Source organism: Bombina bombina, chromosome 3 (genome assembly GCF_027579735.1).
Source record: "Bombina bombina isolate aBomBom1 chromosome 3, aBomBom1.pri, whole genome shotgun sequence".
NCBI classification, from domain to species: Eukaryota; Metazoa; Chordata; class Amphibia; order Anura; family Bombinatoridae; genus Bombina; species Bombina bombina.
This window is the reverse complement of record NC_069501.1, coordinates 181,907,031-181,928,583: the sequence shown is the minus strand read 5'-3', so window position 1 is coordinate 181,928,583 and position 21,553 is coordinate 181,907,031.

Genomic DNA, 21,553 nt, shown 5'->3' with positions numbered 1-21,553 from the left:
CGGACTATATGGATGGTCATGCACAAAGGAGAGTGACCTGACCTTGTGGCAATGTTCCTTAGGAGGTTTATATAAGAGAACATATGCAGACAATTCCCTTAGGAGAATTATACATCTGATAACCTAGGCCTCCCAGGCCATATGTACCATAGCCTCTGGGTAAGGCCCCAAGGACTGCACCCCTGGTTCAAAGTGCACATGCTCTTATAGCCTACTGAACAGGGGGGCATGAGACATGATTTCAGAAAAGTAGATAGACTATGTGGTTGGTATTGTAGGATAATGAATGTCCTATGGTGTATGTCCGGTTTGTGTGCGGATGATGAAAGGTCTTGGTTGCTATAAGGCCATTGCAAGTGGTGCACCCGAGGCATCTATATGCTCCTCTGATATTCACTTTTGCTGTCATCATGTAGCTCCGCTTGGGATCCATTCTAAACAACATATCGTATAGGTTAGTCCCCCTTCTGTATGCCACCATAGGTGTAAGATTCTGTGTGAATGGAAGTTTAGGATCTGATGCTACCACCGGCCAGTGGGACCTCAACATTTTTCCCACATCTGTTTTATTGGGTGCAAAGGTAGTGGCCATAAGCTGCCTGTTCCCAAAAACCTCATCAAGGGTGCTATTCACTACCTGTGGTCTGTACCCTCTTTGAAGGAATTTCTCTATTACTCCTTTCAACTGTGAGACCCCTGTGGTACTGTCGGAATGGTTTCTCATCATTCTAATCATCTGCGATTTAACTATTCCTCTAAGGAGTGCTGGAGGGTGACAGCTATTTGCCCTAAGTATGGAATTTCTGTCTGTGGGTTTGCTATATAGTGTAGTATCCAGTGTATGTTCAGAAATGAAAATGTTGAGATCCAAAAAATGGATTTCCTTATCATTTAAAGACATTTTAAACCTGACTGTGGTGTCTGTACCATTGAGTATCTCAAAACACTCTAGAAGCTTTTGCTGACCCCCCCCCCCCCCCCGCCACACCAAAAAGACTTCATCGATATATCTTCCATAGAAGATAATCAAAGAGTAATCTTTGCTCCAGAGGTACTCGTCCTCAAATTGAGACATGAAAATATTCGCATAGGATGGGGCCATATTCAACGCCATCACTGTGCCTGCACCCTGGAGATAAAACTTTTGTTTAAAATGGAAATAATTTTTGCGTAAGCAAAATTCCATAAAGGTCAGCAAGAACTCAACTGGGGGTCCTTTATAATGAGCCCCCAGTGTAAGATTTTCCTTCACTGCCAACAGTCCAGTCATGTGGGGTATGATAGTATACAGACTATTAACATCCAGGGTGGCTAGTATGTCCCCAGTCTCTATCCTAACTTCCTTGAGTTGTCTGATAAGGTCATTAGTGTCCAAAATATATGATCGAATGTTTCTCACAGTGGGTTGTAGTAGCATATCTATATACTGAGCTACTAGTTGCAACAAAGATTGTACTGCTGAGACGATAGGACGTCCAGGGGGATTGTCAAGTGTTTTATGGATTTTTGGTATTGTTTACAGCACTGGGATCCTAGGGAATTAAGTCAGGCAGAATTCATATATTTATTCCGTAATGTAACCCTGTTCAAACCCAAGTCTGATAAGGCTATCGAGCTCATTTTTGAATAATATTGTAGGGTCAGTGGGTAATTCCCTATACGTACCAGTGTCAGCAATTGCTGCATAATATCACATCTATAGTCAGTGTAGTTCAACAGAACAATCGCCCAGCCCTTATCGGCTGGTCTAATGACTATTGATGTGTCATTCTGCAGGGTCTTGATGGCCTCCTCATTTTTTTTAGAGTGACTACGAGATCCAGAGGGGGAAGCACAACAGACCACATATTAGGATGGCGAGGAAACAGATACAGACCCCCCAGACGAGGCATGCAGATAACATAGTTGTCAATCTTAGCACGCACATCTTAACCGTAGTCGAACGGCGGGTTTTGACTAGAAGGCTTTTATTTGTACCTAGCAATAATACCTCTGAATTAGATCTCAGACTAGACATCTACAAATTGAATAGAATGATAAAAATTAAAGATTTTTTTTCAATACTCCAGCACACACACTGATCAGCAACCTCTTGACCTTAAATGTAAGAAACCTAGTACCTTTGAGCCTCAAACCAGTAGTCCCAGCACCAAGACCTTTATAAGGTTGGTTACTCAGGACCTTGACTCTGAGAGACAGTTAAAGGCCTGGAAACATAATCAGGATAGAACTGAGGAGGCCATCAAGACCCTGCAGAGTGAGGCATTAGACCAGCCAATAAGGGCGGGGCGATTGTTCTGTTGAACTACACTGACTATAGATGTGACATTATGCAGTAACTTGCTGACACTGGTACATATAGGGAATTACCCACTGACCCTACTATATCATTCAAAAAGGAGCTTGATAGCCTTATCAGACTTAGGTTTGAACAGGATTACATTATTGAACAAATATATGAATTCTGCCTGACACAATATAAAAAATCCACAAAACACATAATAATCCCCCTGGACGTCCTATCATCTCAGCAGTCTTTGTTGCAACCAGTAGCTCAGTATATAGATATGCCACTACAACCCACTGTGAGAAACATTCGATCATATATTTTGGACACTAATGACCTTATCAGACAACTCAAGGAAGTTAGGATAGAGACTGGGGACATACTAGCCACCCTGGATGTTAATAGTCTGTATACTATCATACCCCACATGACTGAACTGTTGGCAGTGAAGGAACATCTTACACTAGGGGCTCATTATAACGGACCCCCAATTGAGTTCTTGCTGACCCTTATGGAATTTTGCTTACGCAAAAATGATTTCTGTTTTGAACAACATTTTTATCTCCAGGTTGCCGGTACAGCAAAGGGTCGAATATGGCCCTATCCTATGCAAATATTTTCATGTCTCAATTTGCAGCAAAGATTAATCTTTGATTATCTTCTATGGAAAATATATCGATGACGTCTTTTTGCTGTGGCGGGGGGTCAGCAAAATCTTTTAGAGTGGTTTGAGATACTCAATGGTACAGACACCACAGTCAGGTTCAAAATGTCTTCAAATGATAAAGAAATCCATTTTTTGGATCTCAACATTTTAATTTCTGACCACTGGTGTCACAGTGCAGCTCAATAGTTGTATTTAAGGTAAATCACAACTGCAGAAATCGCTATTCTAAGAAAACAGTATACATGTACTGTTTCTTTAAATTGTATATGTGTATCACTGTTACAATCTTCCTGTGATTGAAACATAGGAAGATATTAGGTCTCAGAGTGAAAAATAATATTAAAGGAAGCTGTCCTATAAATAAATTAAGGTTTAAGCTGGATGGGATAATTCTGTAGTTAGGAATAGTTACAAATGTTAGCTCACATTTCAAGGAGGGTTAAATGTTGCAGTTACTTCAAAATAATACTCTGTAATGAGTTATGTCAGATTCCTGAGTTCCTGGATGTTACACGTTAAGTATAGCACAGCACATTAATACAGCGCCTGATACAGGTGAAGGTAAAGTTTGTGTGGCAGTGTTTAGCAGCAGATTGACAACTGAAGGGAGGAGCCACGCTCCGTGAACAAACAAGTGAAATTGAATTACTCTTAAGACAGTACAGTAAGTATTACTTACACAATGTCAGAGGAGATTGCCACAGCGGTTAAGTAGTTGGTCAGAGATTCAGCAGGAGAGCAGTAGTAGGAGGAAGTATGCTGCAGTGAGTTACGGGAACAGAATACTGAAGCTAAAAGCTAACACAGGTTAGTTCACACAGGAAATAGCAGCTGCGCTGCAGGGTCAGAACAATTAGCTGCACTGCGAATACGCAACAGTTCTAGGATAAGGTTTTAAGGAATATATACAACTTGAATGATGATACAAAGTAGAAACTTTAGTGAGATGTATGAAGTTGGATTCCACAGCAAAGAAACACAGGAAACAAGCAAACAGCGGAAAGCTGCTCTGAGCTCAGTGGAATGAAAGTCAGGTAGCCAAACAATCAAAAATACTAATCACCTAAGGAAAGATGTGTACAGGTTAAATAGGCAGAAGGGGAAGGGCCAAGAATGAAGGAGGTTCCTGACAACTGGGTACTACACTACATAGCAAATCCACCAACAGAAATTCCATACTTAGGGCAGATAGCTGTCACCCTCCAGCACTCCTTAGAGGAATAGTTAAATTGCAGATGATTAGAACGATGAGAAACAATTCAGACAGTACCACAGGGGTCTCACAGTTGGAAGGAGGAAAAGGAGAAATTCCTTCAAATAGGGTACAGACCACAGGTAATGAATAGCACCCTTGATGAGATTTCGCTACTTACCCAAGCAGATTTTATTGAAGATAAAATCAAGGCACCAGAGGGGAACAGGCTTATTATGGCCACTACCTTTGCACCCAATACCATGGAAGTGGGAACAATTTTGAGGTCCCACTGGTCGGTGGTAGCATCAGATTCTAAACTTCCTTTCACACAGAATCTTACACCTATGGTGGCATAACAAGGGGGACTAACCTATGCGATATATTGGTTAGAACAAATCCCAAGTAGAGCTACATGATGACAGTTACATGATGAGGCTGAATGGATATACAGGCTTGGTACTGTACATCCAGGTTGTTTGAATTCACCTCCTGATTTCAAGTCACTGATCTAGGTTGGAGTTACAAACCAGGGGTGCAAACTAAGGCTATGTGAAACTTATGTGGGGAATGTTGACAGCCTGTCCCCTATGGGGGTACACAAGTTCTTCATAGTACCCAATTCCTGTATGTGTTCAAGACCATTATTAGCTCCGAACACTGCGGGCAGAACGCATTCAGCCATTATAGTCACCATCGGATATTATTACTCTGTTCACCTAGACATAGGTTGAATAAAATCATGTCTCATGCCCCCCTGCTCAGTGGGCTATAAGAGCATGTGCACTATGAACCAGGGGTGCAGTTCTTGTGGCCTTACCCGGAGGGTATGGGACATATGGGCCTTGGAGGCCTATGTTATCAGATGTATAATTCTCCTAAAGGAATTGTCTGCATATGTTCTCTTACATAAACCTCCTAAGGAACATGGCCACAAGGTTAGGTCACTCTCCTTTGTGCATGACCATCCATATAGTCCGTGATCGATATAGGTGGAATCCTGTTGAAGCCTTTCTATGACACAAGAACACATATGGATGCATATCTATAATGAGAGAAATTAAGGACTGATGTTGACTACAGAACGTGGGACAGGCTCACCCTGATATTATTTGTGGGGTTTGGTTATGTTGATTACAGACTATACATTTCTGTATTCCTAGAAGCACATATAAATTGATGTTATGTGTGGTTATAAAATAGCCTTATACCCTCATGTCTGGTTCAAATAAGTTATGGGATACATATACAGGGTCACACTAGTAGTGTTGACAGCTAAGTATAATGAATGCAACAGAGTTATCTATATGTTGTTAACTATTGGTTATTTTTGTATATATTTGTTTAAGTTAACCATTGGTGGTTTGCAATTCCGTTTTAGTTTATTCATGCACATGGGTACTTACCCATATTAGGTAATTTTACAGACACAGACCTGTACAGATCATCTTGTCTAACATAAATTTAGCAGGGTTTTTTTTAACAAAAACTTTGAAACACCACATTGATAGTAGTAGCACTAGTTGAGCTTTCATCTATATTTCCATGCACTAAGGGAAACATCCAGAGCTAGCAATATAACAGTTCCGTTACCATGGCTACGGTCTGTTTTTTGCACAGACCGGTATTACTCCGCCCCCTTCTTGGATTGACAGCCTATACGAATAAGTCAGGAAACGGATTGTCCACTACCTAAAAGTATATCTGTCAGGTACTACACTATTAACACAAGCACATAGATAAACACTTAGAACATAGTGGCATATGTTAGTGCTACACACGAGACTAGTGCTACATATGACATGTAGTGTTGCATATGCTAAGAAGCAGAGGTACTAAAAAGGGAATGCACATTGTGGTTAGATTTACACTTGTAAAGAGGCAGAGAGAGGCCTGATTTATCACAACAACTCTTAAACATATGTTTGAATTGTTAGGTTAATATAATATATTTTGTTATGTACACACCGAAAGTGATGTTTTTTTACTTCCAGTGCAGATTGTAATGGAACGCACTGTTTGCGTTCCAACATGGAACTTTGGCGCCACTGAGTTGTACACAGGTATGGGATAATCTTTGTTGTATTTTCACTATATAAGTGTGAGTTGTTCACAAGTTTGCTATGCTGATGAAGGAGAAGTTTTCTCCGAAAACGTTACATTAAATTCATTGTTGTTTTGAAAATTCCTGCGAGAGCATTCGTTTATTGGAGTATTAGATTTGCATCACGACTGGAGGGTTGTGCTGTAGATTGGACTTTATATATATATATATATATATATATATATGTATATATATATATAAAAACTACAAGATCACAGGGGTGAACTCAGAAAATGAGTATCGCCACTGGGAGCCATGGCAGCGCACACTTGAGAGAGACTTTAGATAGACTGTGTTGATAGAACTTAACACCACAATCACTGATATGAAAATAAATGTGTGTAAACAGATCTCCAATATGTAGCAATCAGATTAATGCATACAAGAAGATAGTACAATAATAATAATAATATACTTATCACACTCTGCAGTATCCCTGAAATAGGAAAAAGAGAGAGAGAACAATAGTGTCCTTCTGGTGGTCAGATGTGATGAAGTTCCAATATAGTTGGTGTCTCAGTGCTGCTCGTTATAATACCACTCAAGGTCCAAATTGAGTGAAAAAAGTACAGCTGCAAGGATCTAAAAGAACAAGCGCACAGATACACTTTTCATAGTGCAAATCAATTTAATACTTTAAAAACATATTACATGCATTCAACAATTAGGAATGAATCCTACTCACAAAGGTAACCTCAATCATATGAGGTAAGTTATAGCAGTCGGATCCTTAAAGTGTCCCCACTTATTACTGGCAACAAGTCCCAATGAGGTAGGAGAGTCTCCTTGTTATTAATGTCCCCAGTGTAGTTAAAAGTGGATGAAGGTAGCGGTTAGTATTGTCAAAGAGTTCCGGTTAGTCTTACCGCTCCTGAAGTAAACAGTCCGGTCAGAGGCTGATAGATAGATGAATGCTGCAGACAGTTATAGCGTGGATTTGTACAGCAGCGTATATAACAATGCTCCTGTTCGATTGATCTTACCACTCCTGAAGTCAACAGTCCGGTCAAAGGCTAATAAATAGATGAACGCTGCAGACACTTATAGCGTGGATCTGTACAGCAGCGTGTATAACAATGCTCCTGTTCGGCGTGTAGTTCACAAGTGACGTAATGTGGGCGTGGCCTTACGCGTTTCACGGAAACATCCACTTCATCAGAGCCTCAATGGAGTTAGTAAAGGTTAGAGTAGGTTGTATGCATCCCTTAACAGTAGAATATTTAGGGAGTGCTTGAAGCTGTTAAAACTACAGGAGAGACTTGTGGAGCGAGGCAGGGAGTTCCACAAGATGGGAGCCAGTCTGGAGAAGTCCTGTAAACGGGAATGTGAGGAAGTAAAAAGAGAGGAGCAGAATAGGACATCGTAAGCAGAGTGAAGGGGACGGGAGGGAAAGAGATGGTGACGGGAGGGAGACTATCTGGAGACAAGGTCTGAAATGTAGGTGGAGCAGTGCAGTTGTGTAGGTTTCAGCTTTGTCTTTAAAAGTAATTCCATATTTTTTCTCCTAATAGCTTAGGCAGATTATTATTGCTATTAACATGCGTGAAGGCTTTGTTCAGCTCATATTACATTACAGATACAAGTTTTTACTATATCAGAGGGACATTCTTCCCAGAAAATCGTTAATTATGCACACCCAAAATTGTGCAATGTACCTTTATCATTTATTTTGCCCAATTTTTATGTATTTTGCTCCTAAAAGTGGTGTTTTTTACACATCCACCAGACAGCTTAGAATGCATTCTGCAGAATTCAAAACTTTGGCTCAGCTACTTTCTACATAGTGATTTCATGATCAGCACAGGAGCTAATATAGTGCCCGATTAAACAGGGCACATTATTTAGCGATTTTTAGCGAGCTATAACACCGCCATTAGTAAAAATTGGAGGTTGGGGTTAGCAAGCATATTACAGGTTGAAAGTAAAAAAAATGTGCATGAGCGAAACCAGGCACATGTTATCTAAAGGACTTCGGATATTGTGACTTCACCCTATAGACTTAACACACCTTAATATAACTCAAGTTGGGTTAACACACATGATAAATGAGTGTATTCCTGCCAGGCTTATGTGCGCAAAAGCAGAGAGGAGTACACTGATTCTTTATGGGCCCTAACCCAACATGGGTTGTATTTAAGGGACATGAAACCTAATTTTTTTCTTTCATGATTCTTGTAGAGCATGCAATTTTCAATAACTTTTCAATTGATTTCTATTTTCTCATTTGTTTCATTCTCTTTGTTTCCTTTGTTTAAAAGTATACCTTTGTAGGCTTAGAAGCTGCTGATTGGTGGCTACAAATATATGCCTCTTGTCATTGGCTTTCAGCTATCTCCCAGTAGTGAATTAGTTCTCCTTCAACAAAGGATACAAAGAGAAATAAATTAAAATATATAAGTAAATTAGAAAGTTGTGTAAAATTGTATGATCTATCTGATCCGTGAAAGAAAAAAATAGTGTTTTATATTCCTTTAAGGTGTTTATCTATTTATTCATTATACAATATCGAAAAATATTAATAATTAGTGTAAATAATTATTATAGATGTTATTAAAAAAATAATAGAACAAATATGTATATTTTACAGTAACTATATTTATTATTATTAAAATATTTTCAATATTTTATATTTAATTTTTAAATTTTTGTTTTTATTGAGGTTTTGCATAACACATAGAATGCCTTTTGATAACAGAAAGAGATACATACAATATTGAGCAAAACATTTCGGCAGTAATATAATACGCAGTTGAGAGGCAAACGGAACATCAGTTTTATAATAGACCAGCATAAATGTCCGACCAGTTATGAACATAGTTTTAGGCCAGATGGCCCATAAATATATATGAAGACTAACGGTTAGGTGGATAGCACTGTAGAAAGAGTGAGAGTATAATAAGGGGGGGTGGGGGAATATCAGCCGGTAAGCACCGCTCTTTAAATGAGGAAAGGGGTAGAGGGGCGGAGCCACAAATATAGAGAAGATTTAAGAAACATGGGAAGATCGGAAAGGTTGTAAACAAAGAGTTAGATGTAGGTTACAATGACATTATGGATCATATGTCTTTTGGCCGTTTGAGTTACATGTAAGGATAAATGAAGGCGTGTAGTAATGAAACAAAGAGACATTTGCAAGCTATAATATAGGGTGGACTAGGACCGAATTGAGAAGTGTATACTTGAGGTAAACGTTATTACAGACAGAGTTAAGCCTTGAGACTTGTAACAATATTATGTTAGTATGAACATATAAAGTTCAGCATTTAGCAAATACTATTTATTCTAAGCAAGTATAATGTATAGGAATATTTTGTGTATAACGTGTGCATGTGCTTTCTCCTGGTGCCAAAAACAATACAGGTATCTTACACCCAGTAGCTAGCAACAATAAATCTAAGCTAGTAAATATGTTACGTTCTCTAGACATTAGTAATATATAAAATACCCTGACCATTAAAGACACGCACGTTCCCTCTCTGTGCTAATAACAAAGTTAGATAAATATATATCTCGAATACAATAATAAAGCAAAATACAATACAAAGCGAGAAAACAGGCCATAAAAAAAAGCAGATGCAGCATACAGATAAACATTTGTAATAACCTCATGGTTATGGTATATTTAGGGCAAATAATATGCATTTCTCTGAAACTTACACTGTATGCAATATTTCTGTGCATAAACAATAAGAACCAGAGGGTATGTCCTATTAGTGGGGAGTACAGTAGGAGCTATATGATATCATATTAGTAAATAATAGAAAATATGGGTACGAATTATATGAATGGGATTTATATTGTGGAGGTATCTTAGCTTATTGTGCAGAATCTATGTGTAGCTTTAAGCTCATAGTGATATATGGGATAAAAAGTGGAGTTAGCATCCCTCTGTAGGGGACTGTGACTGACCTGACTAAATGGATTGAACATATAAAACCTAGCTAAATGGGTACATAGTGTGTATAAATAAACGAAGCGTACAGAGGGTATATATACAGTGGGGCAAAAAAGTATTTAGTCAGTCGCCAATTGTGCAAGTTCTCCCACTTAAGAAGATGAGAGAGGCCTGTAATTTTCATCATAGATATACCTCAACTATGAGAGACAAAATGTGGAAACAAATCCAGACAATCATATTGTCTGATTTGGAAAGAATTTATTTGCATATTATGGTGGAAAATAAGTATTTGGTCACCTACAAACAAGCAAGATTTCTGGCTTCCACATACCTGTATCTTCTTCTTTAAGAGGCTCCTCTGTCCTCCACTCATTACCTGTATTAATGGCACCTGTTTGAACTTGTTATCAGTATAAAATACACCTGTCCACAACCTCAAACAGTCACACTCCAAACTCCACTATGGTGAAGACCAAAGAGCTGTTGAAGGACACCAGAAACAAAATTGTAGACCGGCACCAGGCTGGGAAGACTGAATCTGCAATAGGCAAGCAGCTTGGTGTGAAGAAATCAACTGTGGGAGCAATAATTAGAAAATGGAAGACATACAAGACCACTGATAATCTCCCTTGATCTGGGGCTCCACGCAAGATCTCACCCCGTGGGGTCAAAATGATCACAAGAACGGTGAGCAACAGAACCATACGGGGGGACTTAGTGAATGACCTGCAGAGAGCTGGGACCAATGTAACAAAGGCTACCATCAGTAACACACTACGCCGCCAGGGACTCAGATCCTGCAGTGCCAGACGTGTCCCCCTGCTTAAGCCAGTACATATCCGGGCCCGTCTGAAGTATGCTAGAGAGCATTTGGATGATCCAGAAGCGGATTGGGAGAATGTCATATGGTCAGATGAAACCAAAGTAGAACTGTTTGGTAGAAACACAACTCGTCGTGTTTGGAGGAGAGAGAATGCTGAGTTGCAACCAAAGAACACCATACCTACTGTGAAGCATGGGGGTGGCAACATCATGCTTTGGGGTTGTTTCTCTGCAAAGGTAACAGGACGACTGATCCGTGTACATGAAAGAATGAATTGGGCCATGGATCGTGAGATTTGCAAACCTCCTTCCATCAGCAAGGGCATTGAAGATGAAACGTGGCTGGGTCTTTCAGCATTCAGCCTAGTCAGTCTCCAGATCTCAATCCCATAGAAAACCTTTGGAGGGAGTTGAAAGTCTGTGTTCCCCAGCGACAGCCCCAAAACATCACTGCTCTAGAGGAGATCTGCATGCAGGAATGGGCCAACATACCAGCAACAGTGTGTGGCAACCTTGTGAAGACTTACAGAAAACGTTTGACCTCTGTCATTACCAACAAAGGATATATAACAAAGTATTGAGATGAACTTTTGATATTGACCAAATACTTATTTTCCACCATATTATGCAAATAAATCCATTCCAAATCAGACAATGTGATTGTCTGGATTTGTTTCCACATTTTGTCACTCATAGTTGAGGTATACCTATGATGAAAATTACAGGCCTCTTTCATCTTCTTAAGTGGGAGAACTTGCACAATTGGTGGCTGACTAAATACTTTTTTGCCCCACTATATAAGGACCCTAAGCACCAGTTCAGCCCATAAAAAGTATCCTGCTAATTATTAGGAAAACCTATGTATATTAATGTGGAGCATAACTAAAAAAAGAAAGAAGGTAAGATAAGAAAATACTGAATCATAAACAAGGTTAGCAAGTAAGAGTTGAACAAGTAATACATTCGCATATAAATCAGTTCACTGGGCTAGAGACAGGTAGTATTTCAGAATGCCAATGCCTCGGATTGGGTTCATAATATATAAGGATGAGCAGACTTCAAACTAAATATAGCGCTAGGATGTTACAATCTGGTGTTGTCAGATAAAAGACAGTTTAGGGGGAGAGCTGGTCAATGTCCAATAGAGTTGACTAGTAGCCCATGGGAGAACACAGTCATGTAAGGTCCTAGGGGCAAAAGACTGAGAAAGAGCGAACTGCCCTCAGGAGTATAGCGAGAGAAACTTCAACAACAAAACTTATGACAGTTATAATATAGTCTATACGTACCTCAACAGAGATAGAGAGTTACATAGGGTGCATAAAGGGCAGAAGTAACATAATGGTAACTTGGCAAAAAAAAAAAAAGAGAAAAGGCAAAAGGGGCTGGGCAACAAAAGTTTACATATCAGAACAATAATATGCCCACTCTAATTAAAATATATGCTCAGTTATCCACTGCAAGAAGTTGCATTGTGCTAGCCTCAAATGGAAAGTACATAGTAACATAAGATACCCTAGGCATTTATTGATAGCTTGCAGGATTCAGCCAGCAATGAACCTCTGGTGTTGTCAGCTCCGACTGGTCTGGAGATCAGCAGCGGTGAGAAAACCTCCCTGGATCCCATGTCGGCCTCTCTGGTACATGCAGGTAGGGAGAAGTCCACACCATTATCTTTGTGATAATGTATACAGGCACAATGGGGGACCCTCCACCGTGCAGCCAAAGGAGTCTCGAGCTTCGAATGATAGCTTTAGTGAGCTTGTGGTATGGGTCGCGGCAGCTCTTGAAATTAAGAATAGCTGTTTGCGCTGCAGCTCCTTCTTTGTCAGGCTTGCTTTTCACTGCTTTCTGTGATGTGGCAATTACTGAGCTCTTTGTACTCCTCACGTCTACTGACTCCAACCTACTATTTAGCGGAGCTTCTGCAACTGCAGGAGGGCATCCAGAGAGAACCATCATTGCAGTGTTAAAGGGAGTATGGGCTGTTGCTCTTAGGGAGCGTATTCGATAGAATCCGGTCTGCTGTATCTGTGGGAGTTCTAGTTAAGCTACGGCATGTTGCGCTGGCCCTGTGTGAATGAAGGAGGGCTGTGAGATATTGTTCCGACCATCCATGTCTGTCTGTTCCTCCACCTCTAGACTGTGACCTTCTTTTACTGTAGTGCTTGTCTCCTCTGTATCTCGAGGTGGGTCTTCACTCCAGTGCGGCGAATCAGGTTTACAGCAACCGGCTACCTCTGTAACGTGCACCGTCTACGTTGTAGCCTGTAGTGGGTCCATGGCGGCTTTAAGATCTGCAATAAGAGCCTGCTGATGGAAATCCATAGAGAGCATTAATTCGTGTAGCGCAGAAACAATTTGCCTCTCCATCAGTAAGCCTAAGGGGTAATATTAATAAAGTAGAAGTTGCAGCTATGGTAGTAGATATAATGCGTAGGAATTTCCAAATATGGCGGTTTACTCAATCTCACCGTCTCAGTAAGATAGAAGGCCTTAGTACAATCACAGTGATAATTGCTTGGAATTCTTGTCTCAGGCTAGCCTATTTTCCAGTATAAGTTAAGATCCAAGTATGGGGATAAAATAAAAAATAAATAAAAAGTCTTGTTATGCCAAAAATAAAGATTTTTGAGATCAAATGCTAGGAGCTCTGAAATGGCACGTCTTGCTAGCTCGGCTGTTGGCTCCACCCCCTCAATATTTTATATTTAATATCTACATAACACACCTCAAGATAATTAATTCTTAATGTACGCTAACCCGACACAGCCTTAGACCTACAGCGCGAAACTTAAAGCGTGTTAAGCATATTTTACACTCTAATGTTCTTCACATAGAAAAAAAAATTGTATTTTTAAAGGGATAGTCTAGTAAGAATTAAACTTTCATGATTCAGATTGTGCATCTAATTTTAAATAACTGTCCAATATACTTTTAGCATCAAATTTGCTTAGTACTCTTGGTATTCTTAGTTGAAATCAAAACCTAGGTAGGCTCATATGCTAAATTCTAGGCCCTTAAAGGTCGCCCCTCATCTCACTGCATTTGACAGAGGCTTAGATAGAAGGTAATCACAGAGGTAAAAAGCATATTAATATAACCGTGTTCGTTATTCAAAACTGGGAAATGGGTAATAAAGGTATTATCTTTTTTAAACAATTCAAATTCTAAAGTAGGCTGTCCCTTTGAATATGTATTTCTATATATATTTGAAATTGTTAATGTAAGATCTATATGTATACCTATATATCTATATGAATATATAATATACAGGTATAGATTTAGAGATAGATATAGAAATATAAATATAGGAATATAACAAAGTAGTAAATCTCAATAGCCCATATCAAGGGCAGTGGTGCAGACCCTCCAGTGCAGGTACAAACCGACCAGTTTATTCACCAAAATAAAGAAAAACCACCCACAGTATAGCGCATTAGAAAAAAACAAAAAGAGTCCTAAATATCAGCAAATAAAATATCTTAGTGCACAAATTTATCTCTCGGCCGTGAATGAGGTAACAAAAAGTTTACACTTTAGCAGCAGGGATATATCAATAACTAGTTCAGCTGGCAGCCAGAGAGCGTTTCCCACATCCAGCCACACGAGTAACAGGCATATAAATGGACCGCAGTGTTTACCGCACTCAGGGTCCTATAGCTGACACGGCAAATGGAAAGGAGGAAATATTCACTTACTTATATTCCACTTCACAACCACTTTAATCCCCGGTAATTTACAGCTTCAAACCTTATGGATGGTCTGTGGCTCCGGTATGTGAGCTCTCCACTGAGTATTCGGTAATACGAATATAGCCATCCTCTTTCCATGCCGCTCCAGTCTTTTCCTTTATTGTTGTTTTGATAAATATAGGAATATCGATTTAAAAATGCAAAGAACATTTTCCCCTATAGAACATGTTAAATGTTAAATATTTACAGTAAATACACAGTAAAACAAATAATTAAATATTATTGCTGAATTGTTATATATATATATATATATATATATATATATATATATATATACTGTATATACAGTATATATATATATATACCATATAAACCTTTGAGCCCTTATAAAAAAAATATATAAATATTAATATTTTTAAGACAATTTTTTATCAGATAGTGAATTGTGTACATGGGTGAATTACAGGCTTTACCCACAGCTGCTTGAGTAATGTCCGTTTTACCCAGGTAATCCTAGGATTACCCGGATTTAAAACATTACCCGTAACATATATATGAGTGTAAACAGTTTATTTTAACGTTTTTATGTTGTGCTTAATGCAACTTTTATTATAGCCCTAACCGTTTACGCAAGGTCTTAAGTCGCACGTTAAATTAGTTTCAGCTCCAGCTAACGTGTTTACTTTCAACTAGTAATACCAGTGCAGATTAACGAGGGCGTAATGTTGTTATATCACACATGATAAATTTAGAGACATTTGTAATCTAGCTCTTAAAGGGACATTAATCACTAGATTTTTCTTTGCATAAATGCTTTGTAGATGATCCATTTGTATAGCCTATCTGGGAGTGCTTTAGTAAAAATGTATAGTTTTGCTTATTTTTTTAATAACATTGTGCTGATTTTCAGACTCCTAAGCAAGCCCCAAAGTTTTAGATGTATACTGATATATACAGACTCAAGTTTGCTCCTGTTTGTATAATCTGTCTTTTCATATGCAAGGGGGGGGTGTCTGCTTTCAGCCCCTTTCAGTGGGTGCCCCAGCCTAACATCATCAACAGTGCTAAACTGGGAGCTTCTAAGTAAGTTTTTAAAATGTTTTATACTTGATTTTTAGATCAGCATCTGTGTATATTCTTCTCTATAGTAGTGTCTATAATATGCAGTTATATGAAAATTTGTGTATACTGTCCCTTTAATTGGCTACAGCAGAGGTGATAAGAGTAACATATGAAAGAGAAGTTTGAAGGGTTATGTCCTTGGACTCTTCTAAGATTACAAGCAAATGCAAACTTTCGGCCAGATTACGAGTTTTGCGTTAGAGGCTGTGTGGTGCTAACAAGCAGTTTTTTCTCACCGCTCACTTACCTGCAGCGCTGGTATTACAGGGTTTTTTCAAACCCGGCGTTAAAAGGCAAGAAGTGAGCATAGAGCAAAATTGAGCTCCATACCGCACTTCAACACCAGTGCTGCTTAAGTCAGCGGTGAGCTGGTCGTACGTGCTCGTGCACGATTTCCCCATAGACATCAATGGGGAGAGCCGGCTGAGAAAAAGTCTAACACCTGCCAAAAAGCAGCGTAAATCTCAGTAACGCAGCCCCATTGATTCCTAAAACACCCTAACATAAACCCTGAGTCTAAACACCCCTAACCTTACACTTATTAACCCCTAATCTGCCGCCCCCAACATCGCCGACACCTGCATTATACTTATTAACCCCTAATCTGCCGCTCCGGACACCGCCGCCACCTAAATTATATTTATTAACCCCTAATCTGCTGCCCCCAACATCGCCGACACCTACATTATATTTATTAACCCCTAATCTGCCGCCCCCAATGTTGCCGCAACCTACCTACACTTATTAACCCCTAATCTGCCGCCCCCAACGTCGCCGCCACTATATTAAATTTATTAACCCCTAAACCTAAGTCTAACCCTAACCCTAACACCCCCTAATTTAAATATTATTTAAATAAATCTAAATAAAGTTCCTATCATTCACTAAATTATTCCAATTTAAAACTAAATACTTACCTATAAAATAAACCCTAAGCTAGCTACAATATAACTAATAGTTACATTGTATCTATCTTAGGGTTTATTTTTATTTTACAGGCAAGTTTGTATTTATTTTAACTAGGTAGAATAGTTACTAAATAGTTATTAACTATAGCTTCCCTCATGGCATAGTGATGATAAGCCATTCGATCATGAAAATTAGTCAAAGTTTTACCGTAGAAAAAACACACATAAGGATATATCTCACATGATCTTGTATCTCTTATATTTATGTCGTTTTTGAAATCAAGTGCTAGTCAACATACGTTTACAGGTGACATAATCACTACATCTGTAAAAGCCTGGTTTCATTTTATTCAGCCATGTTCACTTTTTCAAATATTACCGAGATGGTTCAGTTTTTACAAGCACATCCCTTAGATTCCTCACTCTACGGAACACCAAGAACAGTGACTCTATATCCCAAAATGGAAGGCTCTTATCTGTTTAGATCAAATCCCAAAGTTTACCTCATCTCTTGGGTCTAGACCTCAGAAAGTTGTGTAAAATGTTATGATCTATCTGATTCGTGAAGAAAAAAATTGTGTTTCATATCCCTTTAAGGTTTTTATGTATTTATTCATTATAAAATATTGAAAAATATTAATAAGTAGTGTAAAAAATTATTATAGATGTTCTTAAAAAAAATAAATAGAATAAATATGTATATTTTACAGTAACTATAATAATTATTATTATTATTATTAACATATTTTCAATATGTTATATTTAATATTTACATAACGCACCTTAAGATAATTAATTCTTCATGTACGCTAACCCGACACAGCCTTAGACCTACAGTGCGAAACTCGAAGCGTTTTAAGCATATTTTACACTCTAATGTTCTTCACATAGAAAAAAATATATATTTTTATTTTTAAAGGGACAGTCTAGTCAGAATTAAAGTTTCATGATTCAGATTGTGCACCCAATTTTAAACAACTTTCCAATTTACTTTTAGCATCAAATTAGTTTTCTTCTCTTGGTATTCTTAGTTAAAAGCTAAACCTAGGTAGACTCATATGCTAATTTCTAAGCTCTTAAAGGCCGCCCCTTATCTCACTGCATTTGACAGAGGCTTAGATAGAAGGTAATCACAGAGGTTAAAAACATATTAATATAACTGTGTCTGTCATTCAAAACTGGGAAATTGGTAATAAAGGTATTATCTATCTTTTTAATCAATTCAAATTATAAAGTAGACTTTCCCTTTATATACTGTATATATTTCTATATATGTTTGATAATGTTAATCTAAAATCTACATATATGCCTAAATATCTATATGTCAGAAAAAATGTGCAACAATTGTACCTTTAGGGGTACAACAGCTTGTCACTGGGGCAGTGCCCTCAAAGGTACACCTGCTGTACCCTTTAACATGGGAACAAATTGGTTCCCATTGCAGATTGTAGCTTTCAAAGGCAGATATGTACCTTTGGTGACTATATTGGACCTCAGTGCTATGGTACCAGTGCTAATGTACCCTTAAAAAAATGGTGCAAAGTTGGCCTTTTAAGGGTACTGCCCCAGTGACAAGCCCTTTGTACCTCATGATGGCAAATTTGTACTCATTAAAGCATATTGAAATGCTGTTCCATCAAATGTATTAAATAAAAATTAAATATACATTCATTTAATGTGTATTACTATAGCCACACTGCAGATTTATAACCAGGATAAACAACCAGTTCCAAAAGGAACTACTCCACGTGTTTTATTTCACTCTGTACTAGACTCTAAAAAACCATTATTTAACTTAGGGTAACATGCCACATAAAACAAATATATAGAAAACATATAGAAAACAACATAATAAAAATTATAATAATAATAATAATAATAATAAAAATGTAACTCTAATGAAAGGACCCCCTTCCTTTCATTAGAGTTACATTTTTATTATTATTCAGGGGAGGGATAAACAATAAAACTTACAACCATACATTGAATTGTCACTTTATGCAAAATATATGCAAATTAGTCTATTTCCCTGGTACACATTTTGGTAATTAACCTTATACCAATAGATGGAGCTATGTTACACATGTCAAGGAACTTTCAACCAACAGATGGCGCTATGACGTGTTACACAATGTCCATGTATGTGACTGGGGAATGGTTACATTTTTTTTTTTAAACAGGTTCTTAAACAGCTCTTGTTTATTTTATAGAGTTTAAAATGAAAAAAAAAATCTGTAATTTTAGTTAATACATTTGCTTTATCTTTAAACGTTATCATCTTGATGCTCTAAATATAAACATTACAATGTTAAGTGCTTGTGTGCTATTTAGAACCACACAGTATCATTGAAGATATGGGTTATTAAGTATTTTTGTTGCTTTGCCCACCTCTTGCATATTACCAACAACCATTGAGCATTAATTATTTTGCTGTACAACATGTCTTTTGAATTTATTTTTGGTGACTACCAGTTATGTGTTCAATTAATAATTGAGGTGCACAAATTATATGGACTTGCTGGGTTTGGCAGCTTTGAACCAACCATCCCCCCTTTTAGTCACACAAGTGATTGTACCTTTTTGGGGTGATTAAATGGTACAGACATGAACCTTTTGACAGTTGGAAATATATCTGTACCTTATTTACCGATAAATGGTACATATTAGTTCCTTAAGGTGTAATTATGATCCATTGAGGGTACAACCACAGAAGTTGTACCCTAAGTGTTCACAAATGTACCCCAACCGTACCCTTTTTTCTGACAGTGTATAGAGATAGATATAGAGATATAAATATAGGAAAACAGGATCTGTGTTGTTATGAATGACCCTCGTGAGCTGTGACTTAATATAGCAAAACAGGATCCGTGTTGTAATGAATGACCCTCGTGAGCTGTGACTTAATAATACTAGGTTTTTAATGATAAGTATGATAACTATTAGCTGAAAGTAAAGAGTGACCCTCTTTTACAGCAATACAGTATTTTGAGCTCACATACTATGCTCATTGATCATATCCCTGCACTACCTAAAGGCGTAAACAAAGCAAAGAGAGTATTACAATTGGAGACAAAATGGATCTATAGGCTGGACACTGTTTCCTCAAGGAGTTTAAATACACAGTTTAATGGATAAGGATATCTATTAAATGTAACCAAGGATATGTATGAATATCTTTGTATTGCAGCACACATATTTTCCTTGATATGGTTTCATATACTGACTATCCGTCGGATGTAAAATTTCATAGTGATGAGTTGCCAATGTAGATATTAATACTTGACATAATTTTTTGGATCATGAATAATGCTGCTACAGTTTTGTCCATATTGTCTGGAACCTCCGAATCTACCATATATCAGGATGGTGCAATGGGTGTATGCTTGTTCATGTGAATTTATTATTGTTGCCTTTATATGTTGGAAATATCCTGTACTAGATTAGATAGGTATATTTTTATACCACTCGTAACACAGCAAACGTGTCTTTACTGTTGTTTGTGAAGAGGGTATATATTTCAGTGTGTATAGAGATACTTCCTGTTTTGATGTAATGATACGTACCTTATTGCACCAGATGTGGCATCATTGAATGTGCATTGGTATAGATAAAATTTCCGGTTATGGTTCTCCATGGCGTTTTGGGTATGGTGTGACAAATTTAACAGGCAGGATATTTATACATTCGGTAAGAGACAGTATGTTTCTCACTGGGTCATAATGAAATGTAATTTGATAAAAGTACCAGCAATGCAATTTGTTTAAATTGTGATTTAATAAAAGTTCATTTTTATTTTCCCTAATCCAGAGTGCTTGAAGATGTCTGATCATATATATATATATATATATATATATATATACATACAAAACACAGAAGGGGACTGCACTCTCAGACTGGACTGGGTACACCCAGAACCAGAACTGGACCCCACAACATGCACAGCCCTGGTTGATCAATAGCACTCACAGGCGGGGCCGGACTGGGAATAAAAAGCAGCCCTGGAAAAAATTTAGACCAGCCCACCAGCCCTATAATCCGTCAAAGACATACACACATATATATATACTGTATATATATATATATATATATATATATATATATATATATATATATATATATATATATATATATATACATTTAAATATATATTTGTGTGTTTGAATATATATATACTGTATATATATATATATATATATATACATTTATACATTTAAATATATATTTAAGTGTGTTTTTTAATATGTGTGTTTATATATATATATATGTGTGTGTGTATATATATATTTGGAGACAATTAACACTGTAGCTGATAAATAAATAAATAAAATGTATTATGCAGCACAGTGCTTTACTAGACACCATATGGTCTTGAAATGTGTATAACTATTAAAACTAAGTACTTTAGTTTAGCAATTAGGTAAGGCTGACAGAGATTGTTGGCATAAGAAGGTTTGAGTTGTAGGTAGGATCAGTTTTACAACACACAGAGCCATTAAAAATTACCCAACACCATGAAGAGGAGCAGAGAGTTATAGCAAGAGGACAGGAGATCATTACAGCGCGTTAGTTTAGAGGAATTCAGGACCCAGAGTTTTTTATTTCCAATTTTCCACATATTGTTTTTTTTTTTTTAAATTGTGCTCTGTGCTTTTTTTCCAAAATTTGAGACACATACATTTTATCACTAGGATCAGAGAAAAAAAAAACACTAACTTACTAGGCTAGCTTCTAGATCAGATGAATATCTTCTCTTCTGTCTTGTAGTCATCACGGTGTAGACCTTGGTAGTAAAGCTCTTTAGACACACAGAATCCTTGCTGGCTTGCCGCTACAGTCCCTTATGCTCTGTGTGTACAGG